Source organism: Dipodomys spectabilis, unplaced genomic scaffold (genome assembly GCF_019054845.1).
Source record: "Dipodomys spectabilis isolate Male_0828 unplaced genomic scaffold, ASM1905484v1 ptg000043l, whole genome shotgun sequence".
Taxonomy (NCBI): domain Eukaryota; kingdom Metazoa; phylum Chordata; class Mammalia; order Rodentia; family Heteromyidae; genus Dipodomys; species Dipodomys spectabilis.
The window spans coordinates 19,976,274-19,996,316 of record NW_024870720.1 but is presented as its reverse complement, the minus strand read 5'-3'; the positions used below and the strand labels follow the sequence as shown (position 1 = coordinate 19,996,316).

General features: G+C 40.5%; 1 protein-coding gene across 1 annotated transcript in view; it reads right to left on the bottom strand.

Annotated features, from left to right (window-relative positions):
• Positions 1–17,458, bottom strand: part of Adgrl3 (adhesion G protein-coupled receptor L3) — a 703,150-nt gene extending 685,692 nt beyond the window's left edge. The window contains exon 1 of the mRNA XM_042678231.1: positions 17,296–17,458. The gene's annotated coding sequence lies outside the window, so the exon portion shown is untranslated. The remainder of the gene's footprint in view (positions 1–17,295) is intronic.
• Between the last annotated feature and the right edge of the window lie 2,585 nt (positions 17,459–20,043).

Below are 20,043 nucleotides of genomic sequence, written 5' to 3'. Positions count from 1 at the left end.
TAAGACAGTCTCTTGAATTCACATTCATTGGATTTTTAAGGCCCATTTTTTTAAATCAATAATCTCATGATACAATCACACTTATTAAAGTTTATGCTGTTTAAATCATAGAAAGCATTTTTCATAGGATGTTTACCACACTGTATGCACATCCATATTGCAAACTATGAGTTATCTTAAAATAAACACTCTCATAAATACTCATGTAGTACAGGGTATAAAAAATGTGAGGAATCCCAGTCATAAATAAATTTATATTTTCTACAAATATATAACAAAAGCTGGGCACCAATGGCTCATGCCCTTAATCCTATCTATTTAACAGTCTTAGATCAGAGGACTACAATTGAAAAACAGCCTAAGGAGGTAAGTTTTTGAGACTCTTATCTCCAACTAATTACCAAAAAAGCTGGAAGTAGAGCTGTGGCTCAAGTGATGGAGTAGTAGCCTGGAGCAAAAGTTGCTCAGGACAGGTCCCAGGCCCTTAGTTCAATCCCTAGGACTGGCACCAAATACACACACACACACACACACACACACACACACACACAATATAAATGGCACATATATACATATATATGTCTCAACAGACAAAAATCAAAAGGGCATTCCATAATACAATGAATCGCATAGAATATATAACAAAAGCCAACTACCAGTGCATTATGCCTTTAATCCTAGCTCCTTGGGAGGCTGAGATTCATAGAAATTCATTTCAAAGCTATCTCAGGCAGAAAAGTCAAAAAATTTCATCTCCAAAATAACCAGCAAGAAGCCAGGCTCAAAATATTGTTTAAATGGTAGCGAACTGCATGTGAGCCAGCAAACCAACACAAGAATAAAACCCTGATTTCAAACCCCTCTACTAGAAGAAAGCAAAGGACACAACAAAAAGGAATGAAAAATCTGAGAGCAGAAGCCAAGAAGAAAATAAAAGGTAAAACCCGATAAAAACATAAAAACTAAAGTTAGTTTGTAGGTCTTAACTAGCATATCAACATTTTTGCTTTTGTCAGTTAGAATCTCAGAGCACTGTAGTGGCAGAAGACAAATGTACTACTGCTTTTTTGAGTATCGTTAACATAAGAATTCCATTGAGTAACTTCATTAATGTGATTTATAAATAAATCTCTGAGCAAAACAAATGATCTTTGTGGTTTGAACCCTCTTAACTAAATTAAATATAGTTCCATCATCTATCTGGTTGATTGATTGATTGATTGATTGATTTTTTTTGTCAGGCATGGTGTATGAACTCAGGGTTTGGGCACTGTTCCTAAACTTTTTTGCTCAAGTCTAGCACTCCACCACTTTGAGTCACAGCACCACTCTGTTTTTAGGTGGCTAATTGGACATAAGAATCTCAAGGGCCAGGACTGGCTTGCTTCAAATAGCCAATAGATCTCAGCCTCCTGAGTAGCTAGGATTACAGGACTTAGCCACCAGCACCTAGCTATCTGATTTTTTTATAGCCCTCAAATTACAAAAAATTTCTGTAGTATCACATTCTCTTCTTCAGGAAAGTATCTTCATTTCTTTATTATATGAAAATATTACATTTCTCTTAATCTTTGTTTTCCAAATCATTAACTGCTCTTACTGCTAGAACTTTGCACAAGCATTCCTACAACCCATTTTTCCATTTCTACAGCTTCTGTTGGCTAAAGATTGAAGATCTTTCAGACCCACAGGGCTAGATGTTAACCCATAAGGATGAGAGAAGCCTCTTCCCTACAAGCCAAGCTCTTTTTTAATAACAATGCACTGATACCCCATCTAATGCTAAACTAAGAACCTGGGTTTCAGTATTTATATAGCTCCTAATTATCCTTCTCCATCTCAAATCTATAGAGCCTGATCATTGATATGTAGTTTACGACTTTCTAATATTTCATATTCCAACTAGTGAAGTAATATGAAGACATTCTCCACGCTAACTCACTCTGTGTAAAATTAAAACAGAAATTCACCCTTATCCATATTGCCAAATCCAGTGAACAATTATCTTTTCTTTATTATTCGTTAACCACCTCCACAGGAATGTGTTTGGGTCTGTGCTGAGCTCCTGATGACAGAACTTGTAGCAGCACATTCCTAGGGCTGCCCACTAAGTCTGCCTAACTCCTTTCAAAGGTGACTTGTGTGAGGAAGTCATTTCAGGTTCCACTTGTGCCCTACCTCTCACCAGATCTGACTCTGTTCCTAAATCCTCAAAGCTTCCTGACCTGGGCTTGTCCTTTCGAGCACTTACATGCAATTACACCTAAATAACTAATGTAGATATACTGCTTAAAACCTATGTCTTGCAGTGACACCATAAAAACAGAGGCTCTTCCTGCTGTGTAATACACCTTGTATTCTCAGCACCCCACAGATAGCTGGTTCAAATGAACAGTCAGTGGAGGATAAAATTAATAAGGTTGTGGTGTTAGGGTTTGGTGAACTACAGAAATAGAGGTCTCCTGAGCAACAGGCATGAAGTTCAACAAGGGAAGACAGGGAAAACGCACAACAGCAATACGACCATCATTTATCAAGCAATGAAATAAATCTAGACAGTGTTCTGAATTGTATGTATGTCAGCTCATTTAATCCCCACCATGACTCTGAAAGGAAAGCATCATTGTTATGCCCATCTTAACAGAGGAAAGTGAAACTCAGGAAGAAGTTAAAGAACTTTTCTGGTCTTATCTACAGGAAAGATTGATGCTTTCTTTATCCAGTTCTTAAAATTACGCTCTTGCTGGTATTCTTCTTTGCCTTTCATGCATACACATTTTTTGCTACTGTGTTTTTTTCATCCTTATTATATCCAATAAAAATCATCCGCAAATCTAGGGATAAATGTAATGGTAAAACTTTGGAATCATTTATAATAATTTTATGGAAATAAATTCTGGCATGTGAGAAAAAGGAATAAAGAAACATAGTAGTATTCATTATTCAATACATATATCTGCTTTATAAATGAGGAAATGTTGAAATCTCCTTGATACATAGTAATCCTCTGGGCACAAAGCATATTTAATATGTAAACAGAAGGAAAGGAAAGTTGACATAGAAAGAGTGATTTTAAATGCTGAAGCCATTCCTTGCAAAAACAAAAACAAAACTTAGTAGTATCTTTCTGTGGGATAGGGAATATGTGAAGTGGATCTCTGTAGTCCAGGATGGTCTCAAATTTATGATCCTCCTACTTCAACTTCCTAAACACTAGGATGGAAGGTATAGAAAAATGTGAGAGGAATTTATTGGAGATGTTTTTATATTTTTACAAAATATGTTTGTCACTTTCTCTCTAAATCATCACAAAAGAATAATTAACCGGGGCTGGGAAGGTGGCTCAGTGGTAGAGCGCTTGCCTTGCATGCCTGAGGCCCTGGGTTCGATTCCTCAGCACCACACAAGCAAAAAGAAAAAAGCCGGAAGTGGCGCTGTGGCTCAAGTGGTAGAGCGCTAGCCTTGAGCTGAAGAACTGAGGGACAGCACCCAGGCCCAGAGTTCAGGCCCCACAACTGGACCAAAAAAAAAAAAAAAGAATAATTAACCTATACTATCTTTTTACATATTACCACTTGTAGTATTGTCTTAGCCCTTCAAGGAGGATGAAGTGCAAAACTTCTTACAAAGTCAAGTATCTGTTGAACTCTAATAAGTCAAGTGGTTGTTTTTTTATTGTTACCTTCAAGCAGGAGTATTATATTATTTGTGTATGTTTGTGAGCATATGTTGTGCATACATACACAGGTATGTTGGACATTGAACCCAGAGTCACACTAGTGAGGCAAGTTCTCTGCCTCTGAGTTTTATAGATGCTTGTGGGTATTGTATGCTACTAAGTACTACCATTTTATGTGACATTTTTGTCATTTTATTTTTTTATATTTTTATTATTATAGAGTTTACATGCAGAGAGGTTACAGTTAAGTGAGTCAGGTAATGAATACAATTATTTTGAACCACGTCTTCCCTTCCCATGCTCTCTCCCAGTTTTTCCCTACTGTCTCCGTCCATAAAACATACAGTTCATTTTCCACATAGTATCTTGTGAGTATCACCATATTTTTGACATTTTAGAAAAAAGGAATGCTATCCTACTCCTGGTTTGTTGAAATAGATCTCCCTAGTAAGCTAAAATAGATCTGTCTAGAGAAGTTATATGGTTTTTTTGACAGAGCTTTGTTGTACCAAGATCATGCCTGGAATTAGACATGACAATTCTCAAGTATAAGACTGAGATATTACCTAGTAGAAGGTATTCTGGGCTACAAATTTGCTGTGTTACTAAGGACAGCTACTCTCCACAAAGTTTTGCAAGGCAACTAACATGTAGAAAACTGTACCTTTTAATATGAGTTCTACTCTTTTATTATTCCATACACAGTTACAGAACAGTTTTCAAGGGCACTTACATCTGTCTTGCAACAGTAACTTCAAACACAGCTCCCATGTCCAGATTTTTCTTGTAGGTCCATAAAGCAGATTCCAGCAGTTATAAAAACTATTTTTCAAGCATTAAATTCTATCCCTTAAGTATGCCCTGGTACAAATAGTAAGAGAACACTAAGTTTTCTGACTTTTAGAACTCTACTTGAAATATATGTCTTTACAATTGGCAGCAGAGGTTACCAGTGATATCATTTATAAAGTACAAATGTTGTTTCACCTACCTAAAGAATCAGCTAATAAAAACAGATTCAGAGATACTTGCATTAGTATAAAACTAATAAAAATTTGCATTCCTCACATGCTATTCTCCTCTTCAGTGTTACTGATCACCTCACTTCCCTTTTTACCTAATTCCCATTCTTACAGTCAGGTCTAGGTATTACACAAAGACAAATTTGCATTCATGTTTGCTAATTATGGACCACAATGTTCTGCTTCTCAACCTTTTTAAAATGGACTTTTGTGGGTTTTTTAATAGACAAATGACATTTACTTTAAATGTGCTTGCTCGTAAAGTACTCTACCTGTTCATACTAAATTTTAAAAGAATGATCAAGTCACTAATTTTGGTTTTCTACAGAGGGTTTGATGAAAGACAGCTTTGTGGACCTGATGCTGTAGATGAACTGAACAGATAAGTCGTCCATTCAGGACAGAGAAAGGAATGAAAGAAGTTTACAGGGATATAAAGCAGATGACTGACTTTAACTCTTAATGAATCAATTTCTTTGTATGGTGTGTTTTAACATTGTGTTAAGACATGGTCCTACTTAAATTCTATGTCCAGAAATTTATATTTATTAATGACTCTTATTGACTAATACATTGGCCTTTATACATAAATACATTTATAACTCAATATGTGTTAAAAAATTAAGTAAAAATTAAAAATTATAAAAGTAAAGATCATTATTTTACCCAACGAAGAATTGATAGGCTGCTACCTATTTTAAAAAATGAGAGTAATTACTAAATTACTAAAGAAAGTATTTTCAAAACTGTTCAGAGAACCAGCAAGCACTGAGCTACTGGCCACTATGACCAAGTAGTACATGTCAAACAGTATTTATTTACTTTTGGCTTTATGATAGTATTTGAAGGAATGTGTACTGCAGAATTCATTGGAGAACTGACTAGGTTTTAACACATGGATTTTCTATGATGTCATTTATCCTAGCTCTCCTCCCCCCTCCCCCCCACAAATGGCACCCACATGAATGTTTAAATCAAGCAATGTATCTACTGAAACTTGAAGAGATCAGTAAGGTTGGGACAGATGGTGGGAGAATAATGGATGGGTGACATTGATTAAGATGCACTGTACTCATAAACGCATGTTCAATTCAAAGCCTTTGGTGTAACTCCTTAGAGAGGGAAAAATAAACTTAATTTTTAAAATGATGCCTTGCCAGGTGCCAGTGGCTCACGCCTGTAATCCTACTACTCAGGAGGCTGAGATCTGAGGATCACAGTTCAAAGGCAGGCCAGGCAGGAAAGTCTGTGAGACTCTTATTTCCAATAAAGCACCAGAAAACCGGAAGTGGTGCTGTGGCTTAAGTGGCAGAGTGCTATCCTTAAGGTGAAGAGCTGAGGGAGAGCGCCCAGGCCCAGAGTTCAAGCCCCAGGATAAAAAAAAAAAAAAAGGAAGAAAGAAAGAAAGAAAATGATGCTGTACAAAATTAATGACATGAGGATACGAGAGAAGATTGTTTATATATACAGTTTGTATACCATGTAAATAACTTAATCACACCTCTGTGAAAACAAGCACACATATACACCCACAATATGAATATGGATAACCAAACTAAAAACATAAGTATGAAATAGTCTATGAGTATGCGAACAAGCCACTGTACTATAACACACTGAGTAATTTCTATGTGTTAACTTTATGTCACCATGTTCATTGTGAGTATATTTATAAATAGAAAATAGAATAAATACGATTTTCAGAATCTACCATAAGATACATAAGGATGAATGAATGGGAACCAAACACCGCCGTTACTAAGGCTCAAGTAAAAATCAAAACATCATAAAAGATAACATTGAGATAATAGGGAAAAATTCATCCCAGACTAAAATATATCAAACAGGAAAAAAGTTCAAAGAAAGAAGATTACTGAAACAAAAGCACACAGAGTCCTGTACTGTCCTCTGACAGTGATACTGTAACTCCTTTGTTCATTTGTAACAAAGCAGGTTAATATCTCATTTATAAACCTAATGCTTTCTTTCATACACCATTACTTTTGTTGTTGTTCCATCTCAATACTCCTGGAATTCAAGGTAGAACACACACACACACACACACACACACACACACACCACTGCTATCTCACAATCATCTATTATTCAAGAAAGGTCTCATTGAATAAACGTCTGCTCAGAGGCTCTAAGCAAATTTCATTTCTGAACACTACTGTCTGCAGCCCAGCAGGCGATTTCACCAAGATAAAATCACACATTTAATCAAATGCACCAAAGGTAAGGGGGTGGGGGGACTTGCTAAGTTTGCTTAATAACGTCAAGTCTCAAAAAATGCAATGATGACAGCATACTAATTTTTAGTGCTCTCCCTTCTCAGAGTGTTTTCAACAATAACTGAGGTCACACCAACCTTTCCTCCATAGTACATGGGAGTTCTTCTAATTAAGGTTTTTGACAACCTTTAAAAGTTCTTCATGTGGTACACCGATTTGTATTTAGAAAATGAAAACTCAATACAACTTTCTAGTTGAATAAGAAACATGAGTAACAATACATTTAGGATTCTACACTTCTATAAATAACACTATTTTATGTTGTATGATTAAGTCTTTGCATTAGCCTGTACTTAGACTCTGGATTTTTTAATATTAGATTCATATCAGATGACTATGACTTAGAAAACACTGTGATTGGATAGATGATATCCAATCATATATAACTTTCCATAGGTTCATATTTTAATTATTCACATTTAATATTTTCATTTGATTCCTTGGGCAAATATAAAGCTTGATAATTTCAAGCATTCTACTTGATGCACTTTGAGATATTCTGCCTCTAAACAGAAGGTTTACTTGAATAAACATATATTCTCATCTGACGCATGACATAATGAGTACACTAACAAAGGAAACTAATTAATATTTTAAACAGATTTATGCATACATATCTATAAATCCATTTTTTCCTTTCACTTCTGTTTGCACTTATTTTATGCTGTATTTATTCGGATGCTATGATTTTGTTTCTTCAGTTTCTTTGCAGATAACTTATTCTGTGCAATCTCCACTTTCCATTTAGAACCAATGTGTTCCTTTCCAGCAAGGACAATCTTAACATGGTCAGTACAGCTCATGCATGAGTTAAGACAACCTTGAACACTGTCAGGTGGAACATTTTGAGAGTTCTGTTTACATGGATGTGGTCTGTAGGTAATCTATGTGAAACTTATAAGATCAGCATTATTCTCTGCATTTTTAAGCATATGCAGGAAAAATTCATCACTCTGAGTCACCAAACCAGAATCTATCTCTCCTGTTTGGCCTTGCTCAGTGGCAACTGAACCATTAAAAGAGAATGCCACATCGTTCTACTGTAAAGTCACATTTTTTTAGATGTTTGGGTTCTTTTTGTTTGTTATTTGTTTTTGTTTCTAACCTATGCAGAGCCTTGATGACTTCTTAGGGTTTATTAAAATATATCTGAAGATTTGAACCCTTCTATTTTTATGATCTTGTAGTTTTTCTGGGCACAGTGAGTAAAGAATGATTGCCCATGATCCTCGGTCCACTTTTAAGAAACAAATTCAACCCACTGTCAATTATTTTCCTAAACATTTCTCCAAAGGGTAGATTTGGCTCAGTTAAGAAGGGAGCACTATAGTTACCAGCCACTCTTCCATTTTGTGTGAACAGTGTCCTCTCAATTCAGCCTTCCCTTCTCCAAGTTAACAGTCCATCCTTCTGGAAGAACAGAAAATACCCTCACTGACTGCCTAAAACTGATGACACAGGTTGAGAATTAATAATTTATCCCAATGCTTGGGGCCAGAAAAGCTTGGACTTTTTGTTTGTTTGTTTGTTCTGTTTGTTTGCAACATCTGAAAATACATAATAAGATACGATGGGGATGAAACCTAAGTATACACATAAATTTCATTTATGCTCCAATATACTTTATACATACTGAATGACAGTATTTTTTTTTAAAAAGATGAGTATGTGCTTTTGTTTTATTGGCATCTAATGATATGTCAGATGAGAAATTTTCTCTCTGAGGGTTCATATTGGTGTCTCAAAAGGTCTCAAATTTTACAGTTAAAAAAATTTCAGAATTTCTGCTTAAGCATTGCTCAAAATGTAGTCACTCCAACGTGGTGAAAGGGAAACAATTCAGTAACTAGACAGAAAAAGTGATATATACAGAGTATGGCTACCACTGAAGAAAAAGCTTAGTGCTAGAAAAGGTATTAAGCTGGTTTGATGCCCAGATAAACTTCCATTCCTCTCCAGGTTTCCTTAGGTAAAAACACAACAACTACCCAAAGGTAGCTGCAGGTGTCTTCAAAATTAAAACAAAATATGTTATCATAAAATCATAAAATATGCATCCTTTCAGAATGACTGTACAATAATATTTAACTGTGATGCATGGAAATTACTGAAAATCAAATTTCATTACAATTGTCTAAAACTGAAAAAGAAATCTAGATATCATTTTAAAAGAAAATGGCTTCCACGGTTGTTCCTCCATATCAACTACTATGAATAATACGAAGGGAACTTACAGGCAACTTCCAATAAATACTTAAAGTCAATATAAAGTAAAGGGGGAAAAAGGCTAGATACACACATGCCTGTGTTAGTACAAAACTATTTCTCAATAGGTTCTCCTTGAAGTCATAATCAGTATTCTGAGTCAAGGTTCAAATAACCACCATCAGCCATTGACAAATAAGGAAACTAAAAAATTGAAGGGGGGAAAAAAAGATGCTAATATAAACCAGTTGGCCCTTCTCTTCATGCCAAGAAGAAAATCTCATACAAAAAGATGACTATCAGTCAGGACCATTTCCTCTTATCCAAAAGTATTTATTTGGAAGCGCTTTGAGGAAAAGAAAGGGCGGAGGGCGGGGGGAAGAACGAAACAAACCAAAACAAAACAAAACAGGAGACTGTTGAAAAATCTCTTACAGGGTCAGCTGTCAATGGAATGCATTTTAGTATTCAAGTTACCCACCCATGCAGAACATCAAAAACTGGGCTTGAGTCTCTCCCTATTCTCACAGGCTCAGGCTACTGTGAGTCACTGGGGTTGTCCTGAATAGTAACACACTCTGGCTCTGCGGGATGCATAAACATCAACACAAGCTGATCAAACAGAAGGGGGTATCTTTTTTTCCCCACTTGGCTCTTATTTTCTTGGGTCATACTTTCAACTACTTATCTCTGGTACAATTTAGTCAGTTCATTGTCCAATATGCAGTTTATTTTTTATGCATTTCATGTCCTACTTACTATGTGAAACCTTTCCCTTTTCAGGTTAATTTAGATGTTTATTCTACACTTTTGGACTTTGTTTTTACTAATATTTTACTCTTCATGGTAACTTTGGGGAGCTGAATTTTAAGAGTTCCTTTGGAAACGCATACCCTTCAAACAACAGAGAAAGCTGTACATCTTGAATTTGATTACAGCATTACAGAAAAGTCTGCAAGATGCATGGACAACATATGAGAAGAGGATTAGCTGTTTAATTTTAAATGTCTTAAGTTTGAATTGTTAATTTTATCTTATATATGATTTAAAGTCAATCTTCAGGCACAGTGTCGGTGAACATCATAAATATTTCATTCATTCTGTCACAATATTTGGTGGTGAATTAGTAACATTTTAAGATTAAAAAGAAGCTCTCAGAAACAGATATTTAAAAGGTTAGAGAAAAGAGGAGAAGGAAAGAACATAGGAGAGACAAATTAAGGAACACAAAACCTTTCTCAACCTTTTAAGAAAATGCTATTGTTTTTCATAGCTCATCAAGAACTCTTCAATTAAGAAAATGATATTTAATTTAGCTAAGTTTTCTTAATGATGGTGCTCAAGGGTATTTCTAATAACACAATGACTAATAATAACAGGTATCATGCACTAAAATACTCATTCAATCAGATAATATTATAGTCACTTCTTATTCTCCCAAAACCAGCAATTTGGATGTTATCTCCATTTCACAGGCAGTTGGTAAAGTTCAAAACTTGTACATAGGCGATCATATTCAAGTATCTCCACCACAGAGATCATATAGGCCTTTTTTGAAAAGTTAATAATGAAGAACAGTTCCCATCAGTATCTATTTATAACCTAGAATTTAGTATCTACAATACTATAACAGCAACAATCAAGGTGTTGAAGGTTGAAGACAATAGGTACTATAGATATATGTGTGTGTAAAGAAATATATATACTTACAAGTTTTCAGATAGTTATTAAAGCATCTTATTCAGAAGTAATTCAGTTAGTTCTCCAGTTAAACTTAAGCATCTAGTAAAGCTAATCTGTATGTGGAGCTCCTTTTACTCCTCAGGCCTATCACCAGTCACAAACAAGCTGAGCTACAGTATATAATTACCAGAAGATCCTTTTCACTGAAATGGCTTGTTGTGGTGCTTAGATAGTGATTAACAGATTAAGTGTGTAGTGAGTCGTCTTGATATCACTTCAGAAAAGTGATTTCCTCCCTAATAATTCCCAAGATACATAAATATTCAATTAGGGTCTTTGAACCTAATTTTAATTGGGTATTCGTTTCTCACTAGTCAACTTCAAACTTAGCCCAAGCTAACAAAGGTGTTTTTATTCATTCTTCCTATTAAAAAGGGCTATTGAGTCTCCACAAGTTTTGAAATACCAAAGTAAAATAAAGATTATAATTTATTTGAAACATGTAAGTTTAGCCACAATTTAAGGTATATTCTAATGCAATAATGTGAAACATAACTACATACATAAATCACATAGGGAATTAGTAAAAGCTTGATAGGACCCTCATGAGACCTTAGTAATAATGACGATAATAATAATATTTATTATTATTATGCAGCATAAAATGATTAGCTCTTACTATGTACCAAAAACTGTCTTAAATGCTTATTATATATTTTCTCACTACATATTTACCACATACTATAAACATGGTACATTTTTTTAAAAATAGGAAGTGGAGCCATACCTAAACCACCAGCCTTGAGTGAAAAAACTAAGAGACAGAGGCCATGTCCTGAGTTCAAGCCTCAGTAAGTACTAGCCCCAAAACAACCAACCAACCAAAAAACAACAAAAATCAAAATAAAAGATATAAGGGTAAAAATTATAGCTGAAAATGGAGACAGTAATATTAGAGTCTTGTCTAAAATCAAACAGCTTCTCAAAATCTAGGCATGTTCTAGCATGTTCCTCTTCATTTCCATACGTTTCTATATAAAAGAGTATCTACTCCTTTCATACATTTTCTATTTCCAACTTGACTCCTTTGCTGCCACCCTAGGACCTGTTTGAAGAGGAGACATTTCACTATCGGAACTTTAAGAAATAGAACTTCGTGGTTCTCCCAATTAAATGATTTTAAAAAACGTCCAACTTGCTGGTGCTTTACAAAGATTGAACATCTATTTGCTTGCTTATTCTAAGTAGTTTCCTTTATGGTAAAATGAGTGATGTTTACACAAAAGGAGGCAGATCTAGGGAAAAAGCTTAACACATTTTATCAGAATTATTTTATACCAATAGAAATTAGTGAGTTAGATGTCTTTTGATCATGTTGCCTACAGATATCAAAATTAATGTATTGATAAACTGGGGAAATCTGAAAACACAAGAATATACAAGGGACAAATGTCACAAGGTATCAAAGCAATGATGTCATCACATATCATATTGTTTCTGGAAATCTCCATAGTTGTTAAAATATAAGAGTGAATGGCAACAGATGTCTAAGCATCATTAAGAAAATGTTATTTTCTCTTGGTGGACCCTCTGAAAGGATCTGAGAGCCACATTATTCACCAAAACTTGGAGACCACTGAGACAACAACATTATTCTGGAATACAAGGCTTACAAAACAAAAATATTCAGTTAGGCAATTCATTTTCTCATTCCAAGGACGGTTTTCAAAACATGATTGCCATTAACAATATTCCACTTAAATGACTGAATAATATAGGGCAAATTCTTACTTCATTTGCTTTCAAGTACTCGTACAAAGATATTGATAAACATTAAAATCAAGTTACTGCTGTTTTAATGTCAGTAAGACAGGCAAAGAATGACTGATTAAAACCTATTATAGGGGTGCATTTGACTCAGTGGTACAGTGATTGTTTAGTATACAAAACAATGTGGGTTCAATCCGTAATACTACAAAAAATATCAAACAGCCCTCCCACCAAAAAAATAAGACTTATGGAATGTATCACTACCCAATACAGAAGAACTAATCTCCACATGCTCAGCCCCCAAAATAAATGGAGAAGTGCAAGTACATTGGAAAAGGCTAACTCATTTTCTTTTGAATAATTTATGGGGGGTGATAGCATTAGAAGATTTCACAATTAAAATATTTTATTTGGATATAGAAGAGTGATTTTATTGTTACTCAGACCAGGATAAAATATTAAATATTTGGAGAAAACCTATACATCTTAGTAATCATGCATGCTATTTATGAAGATACAAAAACTACTTTCTAAACTGCCAATAAGCATGAATACCAAAATCACAATGAATGAAAAATCTGGACTCTTCTCTGCATGGATAAACATGTATTTGTGTGTGTGTGTGTGTGTGTGCATGCATGTGTTTGTGTGTGCATGCATGTGTGTGTGTGATTGTGTGTGAGAGAGAGACAGAGAGAGAGAGCTAACAAAGGAATAGTATCTGGAGGACCTTACACTTGACTGTTTTATTTTATTATAAAATATGGTATTCTTTAAACAAATGAATTTGCATAAAAGCAAAAGATCTAAATGCAACAGTAGTGTCAGTGTTTACATGTCCTTGGGGGCAAACAAATCCTGAGTTACAATATAGCCTCAGTCTTCAGAGTTCAGCTCAAAGAGAGCAAATGCATATTTTGAATGGAATGCAAATGTAACTAATCAAAGGCAAGAATAGCCATTTGCCAAACTTAAAGAAGGATTTTCTTGCTGTAATTCCCAGTGTTCTCATCTTGATTCAGACAGTACTAAATTAAAACAGCATAACATTTCTTTAAATCACAATTTGTTCCTAAATGTAAAAATTGCTATCAGTGTACCTTGCTGATTTCTGCACCTATATATCCCATTTTTAACAGTAACTGTCACTTCTACTTAACAGTCCTTTTCAAAGAGAGTTTCAACCAAATCTAAAAGTGGTCCAAATCAAATCTGAGAAATAATACAGTTTTGTATTATATCATTTCATTGACTTCAAGCCTTATGATTTTATAATCTTTTAAATCTACTATTTATGATTTCCTTGGGTATCATTTGCAAAGGGAATCAAAGGTAAATCAAGTCCATAAAGCAATTTGCCTATCCTGCATACTAGAAACATTGCCAGACACAGCAGCTGGAGCCAGGAAGTCCCATACTTGCTATTATTCCCTCAGGATAGGAATATTTAAATCTGCAAGATGTACAAGAACATTAATAAGAAAATCACTTCTGAAAGACCCTCCATTCATATACTTGAAGAAGGCTCTTAATTTGAAGGAGAATCATCACTCTATTCAACCTCAACAAACATCAAAAGCATTTTACTCATCAGACAAATCACAGGTTGGCTTACCACTTCTCTGCCCAGGGATGCCTGATGCAGCCTAACATCTCTATCTGAAAAAAAAAAATCAAGTTGTTCATATAACCCTTCCTCCTGAACATTCCTCCTGCCCAGTATGTAGTAACCCAGTCAATCGTACAGTCCAATGGAGCAGGTCATTGAATATTTAGTGAAAAAGTAATGCTATGGAATGGCATTCAAACACTGCCACATTCACCTTCAGCTAAAGACAGTGCAATGCACTGACGGATACAGCTCTAATGACATCAGGACCTGTGGAATGTATGACTGCCTCGAACTGCATGCTGCTAGGAAACAAAGAAAAGATCTGATCTTTTTTTTTTTTTTTTTTTTTAGTATGTAAAGATTGGGAATCGCAGTGATCAGACCTTCTAAAATGGGAGCAAAGCAATCAAATCCTCAAAAACATTTACAAGTGTAAAGACAAATGAAACAGAGACAGGTAAAGCTAGATTTTCATGACTGAAATCACAACTACCTAAGTTCTCTATTAGGGTCGCCACTAGCAATCTCTCATAAAAACTTAATCAAAATCAGGCATCACTGATTCAGGAGTTTTCTCCTGCAACATAAGCTTTCCAAGAGGTCAAGATAGAAGGAGGAGCAGAAGGAGGAGGAAGAGGGGGTGGAGGAGGAGGAGGAGGAGGAGGAGGAGGAGGAGGAGGAGGAGGAGGAGGAGGAATGATTTTTAAAAATACTGATTTACATAACTTTTTTTAAACTAATCAGACTGTAGCCATTTGCTATATTCACCAAAACATTTAGTCTAGAATTAAGGGGTTTGATCATTTATTACAGTCTAAAAGCAGTTCTCTTTGCAAAAGTAACATTGGGAAAAAAATATTTATCCTTACATGCTCTTGACCTTACTTTGGATACTTTAAAAAGAAAAGATGAGACTCAAAAATGCTAAGAGGGATTTCAACACAAATACCTATCAGTTTCACAAACGATCTGGTACCCGCTTTGGGTGATAGTATAAAGGAATTAGCAGTACTATTTGCAATCCTCGTTCAGATAATTCAGGCAACAGAACTCCAGATCAGTTAGTGCCACTGCAGATTGAACAATTTATTAGGGAAATCTGACTAAGCTCTGATCGCTCCTAGAGAAAAATACAAGATACTCTCCACATTGAAAAAGAAAACCGCTAAAGAAGTGTTTCTTTGCAGATTCTCTTCATGGCATTCTTTAACTAGTGATGATGACACTAAAATTAGCAGACAGCCTATTTACTTTGGAGCACAACACAGAAGGCATCTTTTTTCCCTTCCTGCCAGAGTCTATGCGTCTCCTCCTTCCCTCAGCAGCTGCCTGGGAGGATGTAAAAATGAGAGGTGCAAAAAGTCTTATACTCCACCCGGGAAAGTAAACACCACAGACACCAGCAGGTTCAGCTCTAAAGGACTGGGGCAAGGGTGCTTACACTGTTGTTTACAATGCTCCTTAACCACTGCAGACAGGGACACACGGAGACGCAGGGAGGAGACACGACATAGGGAAGCATGCCTAGAGTTCGCCCAACTGCTAGATCCCTAGCCATAAATACAGGCAACACACGTTTCAACCCGAGCAAGAGAAGTGGCCAGACGTTACACGGGCTTCACTGGACGACTTCAAATGGGCACGAGAGGACTACTCTAGGAGGTCCTCCTCACAGCCCATCAGGGAAGCGTCGAGTGCAGCCCCAGTGACTCTCACACACGTCGCACCCATCTGGGGCAGCAGCGCTTCTCTGGCGGCGGGGGAGCAGGAAGAGGAGGCTTCTTCACCACCTCTCCGAGGGCCCCTCAGCCTCCTCAACCAGATTTTCCAGTTAAACGAATCCTAGGCGATTTGCATGCACAACCTCAGCTCAACTGGCGTCAGCTCTCCCACCCCCGATCAGAGCTCCCTACCATCCCGGGGGGCGAACGAACGCACACATCCAGACACACACAAGGCCGACGACCCCATTGTCAACTAACCCCTGGCCCGAAGACACACACACACACACACATACACACACACACACCTATGCTGCAGGCATGCTCAGCCTGCAACCTCCGACGTAGGACCAGCAGTACAGTCTCCGCTGCAACCCAGAGACTTCTCTTCTCCCGACAGAAGCGCCAGGATGCCTACCCTCCTACCTGTAACCCGGCCACCAAATGCTCTGCCCACCCCACCCCGGGCAGGCGCCGCAGCCCGCACTGATTTACTTACCACCACCCTCCCCACCGCCCAGTGCCTCACTACCAGCACCGTCAGCCCCAAGCCACCCACCAAAGAGGCTGCTTTCTCTCGCCACAACCTAACAAAGCCTGGGCACGCAGGTCTAAGCCGAACTGGCGTGAAGGGGACCGAACAGGAGGGGTGCAGGCTGAGCTGAGCTGCTCCACCGCTCAGGGGCGCGACCTGGGCAAGCGTGGCCACCTCGTGGAGGGAAGACAGCGCCCGGGCTTACCACCCTGCATCCTCCATCACCTCGGGTCTTAGCTCCTCAGTGGGTCCTCCAGCCCGCTCCCGCCTGGAGTGGCAAGGGCTCCAGCCCAGCTTGGGGAGTGGGGATGGGGATGGGGGGGGGGGTGGAGGGAGCGTCCTTCGGCTGCTTTCTGCCCCTACCAGAGGATGGCACTGGAGTGAGAGGGGAGGGAACATTCCCGGGGTGAAAGCCGTCCCTATTCCCCCGGCGTGTGCGACTGCAAAGGCGCCCTCTCCGCTCTTCCCTTCATCCCGCTCGGCCGCCAAATCGCCAGTGCCTGGGAAAATCTCGAACCCCGACCAGATCCCAGCGCCCTCCCCCCCACCCCCCCCAGCCAAGAGGTTCCCTTCCCGCCCCGCATCACGATCAGTTGTGTGAGTGTGTGTGTGTGTCTGCGCGCGCGCGTGTGTGTGCAGGCGAATGTGTGAGTGGAAGGGTGAGGTGCGTGAACCCCGCACCCCCCTAACCCCCGCCCTCAGCTTATCCGCCCGCCGCCGCTGGCGCCCGAGCGGGGCGAACACGATCAAGCCAGAGTGTGAAGAATACATTACCTTCCGGAACCGCCGGTGCCTGCGATCGTCCGTCCCATCAGTAGCTCAACAACCTGCAAGCGGGTGCAATGTTCCACAATCCAGCCATGGAGCCCGGGGCAAAACGATGGACCAGCCCCAACGAAGACAACACCCCCACCACGCGCGGCACAGGAGGAGGAGAACCAAAAACGCAGGGCAGGCAGCCGGAGGGCGGAGAAGCCAATCAAGGAAACAACACAAAGTCTTCCCTTTCTTCAGCTTACACAGCCATAGGGAAAGAGGAAGGTGTGGGGTGGAAGGGGCGCGGGGCGGGAGGTGGGGGGGAGAGATAGAAACCTCCCCCCAATGCTTCTCTGGCTTTAGGTTTCCTCGCTTCACCCGCTCCAAGGGGACCAGAGCGGGGCCAAGAGGAAAAATAAAAATAATAATAATATTTTAAAAAACAAACCAGGGTTCAAATGTCTCTCCCAGTCCACAGTTGCACAACTTCGAAGTGAGGCTGGGTCTCCAGCAGCAGCAGCAGCAGCAGCAGCAGCCCAGGGACCCGAGCGGCAGCGATTAACATGCGACAGTCATAGCTGGGCTGCTTCTCCTCCACTCGCAATTGCTGTGGCCGCCGCCGCTTGAGCAAAGACGCTGCCGAGACCAAAAATCTTCCACCATCCCCCCCCAGCCGGTTTTTATACCCGGTGCATCCACCCCACCCCCCGGCTCGGTCTTTTTCTTCTTCTTCTTCCCCGTCCTCCCCTTTCCGCCTCAGAGCGGGACTTGGGGGATAGGTAGGGGGAGCCGTGAGGGCCAGGGGTGGCTCCGCCGAGCCCTCCTCCTCTTCCTCCTCCTCCTCTTCTCCCTCCTCCTCCTCCTCCTCCCGGCGAGGTTCTCTCCCAACCCAGGGTCTGCTCGAGCGCCCGCAGCCCGCGCCGAAAGCCAGAGTCAGAGCCAGAGCCAGAGCCGAAGCCACGCAAACTCCTTCCCCGGAGCACGGCGGGGACGCGCGGGCAGAGCGGGCGCCGGGCCGCCGAGGGCTGCGTCCCCCGGGGCTGGCGAGCCCCGAGCCCGGGAGGTGGCTGATTAGCTCGCCGGTGGAACCGGGCAGCTGCGGGCATGTGGGAGCTTCATCGCGCGGCCCGGGTTCCGAGCCACCGCCTCCGTCTCTTCCTCTTCCTCCTCCTGGTCCGCGGTGCTTTCTCTTCTTCGACTCCCCCAAAGCGAGCGGGGGCTCGGGCGCTCTCCGGACACGCACACACACGCGCGCACACACCCGAGCGAGCTCCTGCCAGAAGCAGAGCTGCGTGCAGCTCCCGCGCGCGCGCTCAACGCCCCTCTTCTCCGGAGGAAGGGGGGAAAAATAAATACAAAGGAAAGAAAGAAAGAAAGGGGAGGGGGCGAGTCACAGGCGGCGGCGGCGGCGGCGGCGGCAGCTGCGAGAGCCCAGGCAACCAGCAGTCCGGGAAATGCCAGCAGCGGCGGCGGCGCCCTCCTCCTCCCCGACCGGCCGCAGCATCCGCATCCCCGCTCCGGGGAACAGGAGCGCGAGATGCCCAGCGAGCAGGCGGAGCGGCGGCGCGCTGACAGCCGGTCGGAGCGCGGGCGCGCCGGGGCCGTGCAGCCTGCGCTCGGCGGCCGAAGCAACCGAGGCCAGAATGAGCCACCCGCGGGCCACGGGCGAGAGCTCCGTGAGTCCGGGAGGGGGGCCCGAGCCAGGGAAAGGGGGCGGTCGGCAAAACCCGGATCTGGAGTCCCGCGCGGGCTCCGCGGCGCGGGCTCCACCTAGCAGCTAGGCAGACCCTTGGAGGTGGGAAGTACTGGGCTGCTGCTGCAAGAGGCTTCCTTTTCAGGGTTTGTCAGACAAAGGGTACCTCTCTAGCTGGGAAACACAGGCTGGCTGGCTGGCTAGCGCTCGCTTTCCTCTCTCTCTCTCTCTCTCTCTCTCTCTCTCTCTCGCTCTCTCTCTCTCTCTCTCTCTCTCCCTCTCTCTCTCTTTCTCTCTCTCTCTCTCGCTTTCTTTCTCTCTCTCCCTCCCTCCCTCCCTTTCCTCCCTCTCTCTAATCCTATTCCTCCCCGGCTCTCTTTTAGGTGAAATAAGTATCCCAACCTGTGAGTCCTGCCAATATGAGTATTGTTTTTTTTTCCCCCACGTGTAGATTATTCCCTATTTTTACTTCGCAGATTCTGACTCCCAAAGCATTTCCTGCCTTTGGCTCATGTTAGGTTCCTTCCCAATTTACCTCAAAGCACAAGTTTACTGAAGAGTTTACAGGATCCTTCTCTAAAAAATGAGTCCTGGAGATTCAAGGATCTCCTAACCTCCATGAAAATGACCTTAACAGATATAGAATCGTTCCCCCCCCATCCCAAATCTAGGCCTTCAGATGAGAGAGAAAGGTTGCCCAAATGGACTGGTGACCTTGCTCAAGAACTGAGCCTTCTTGTGACTTCTTTGTGAAAGGGATTGTTTTAAAGACGCAAGTCCTAAGGTCTTTCCCTGCTCTAAAATTTCATAATTTGAATTGGCTAAGGTTCTGTTTTTTTCTATTTAAGTGTACTCAAGTTATTACAATTTGTTATATGCACCCAGTAAGCACTTTCTATCCATAGGCACACTCCCGCGTTGTATTTAGTTGTGTACAGTCAGAATGTCCTCACTACTTATGAGAGCTGTACAAGGAGTAACATCCACCTCAGCATATCTGAAGAGCAGAAAACCATCTTAGAATTAAGAGAACCTTTATCCATTCACTTGTCTACACGTGGCAAACAAAATCT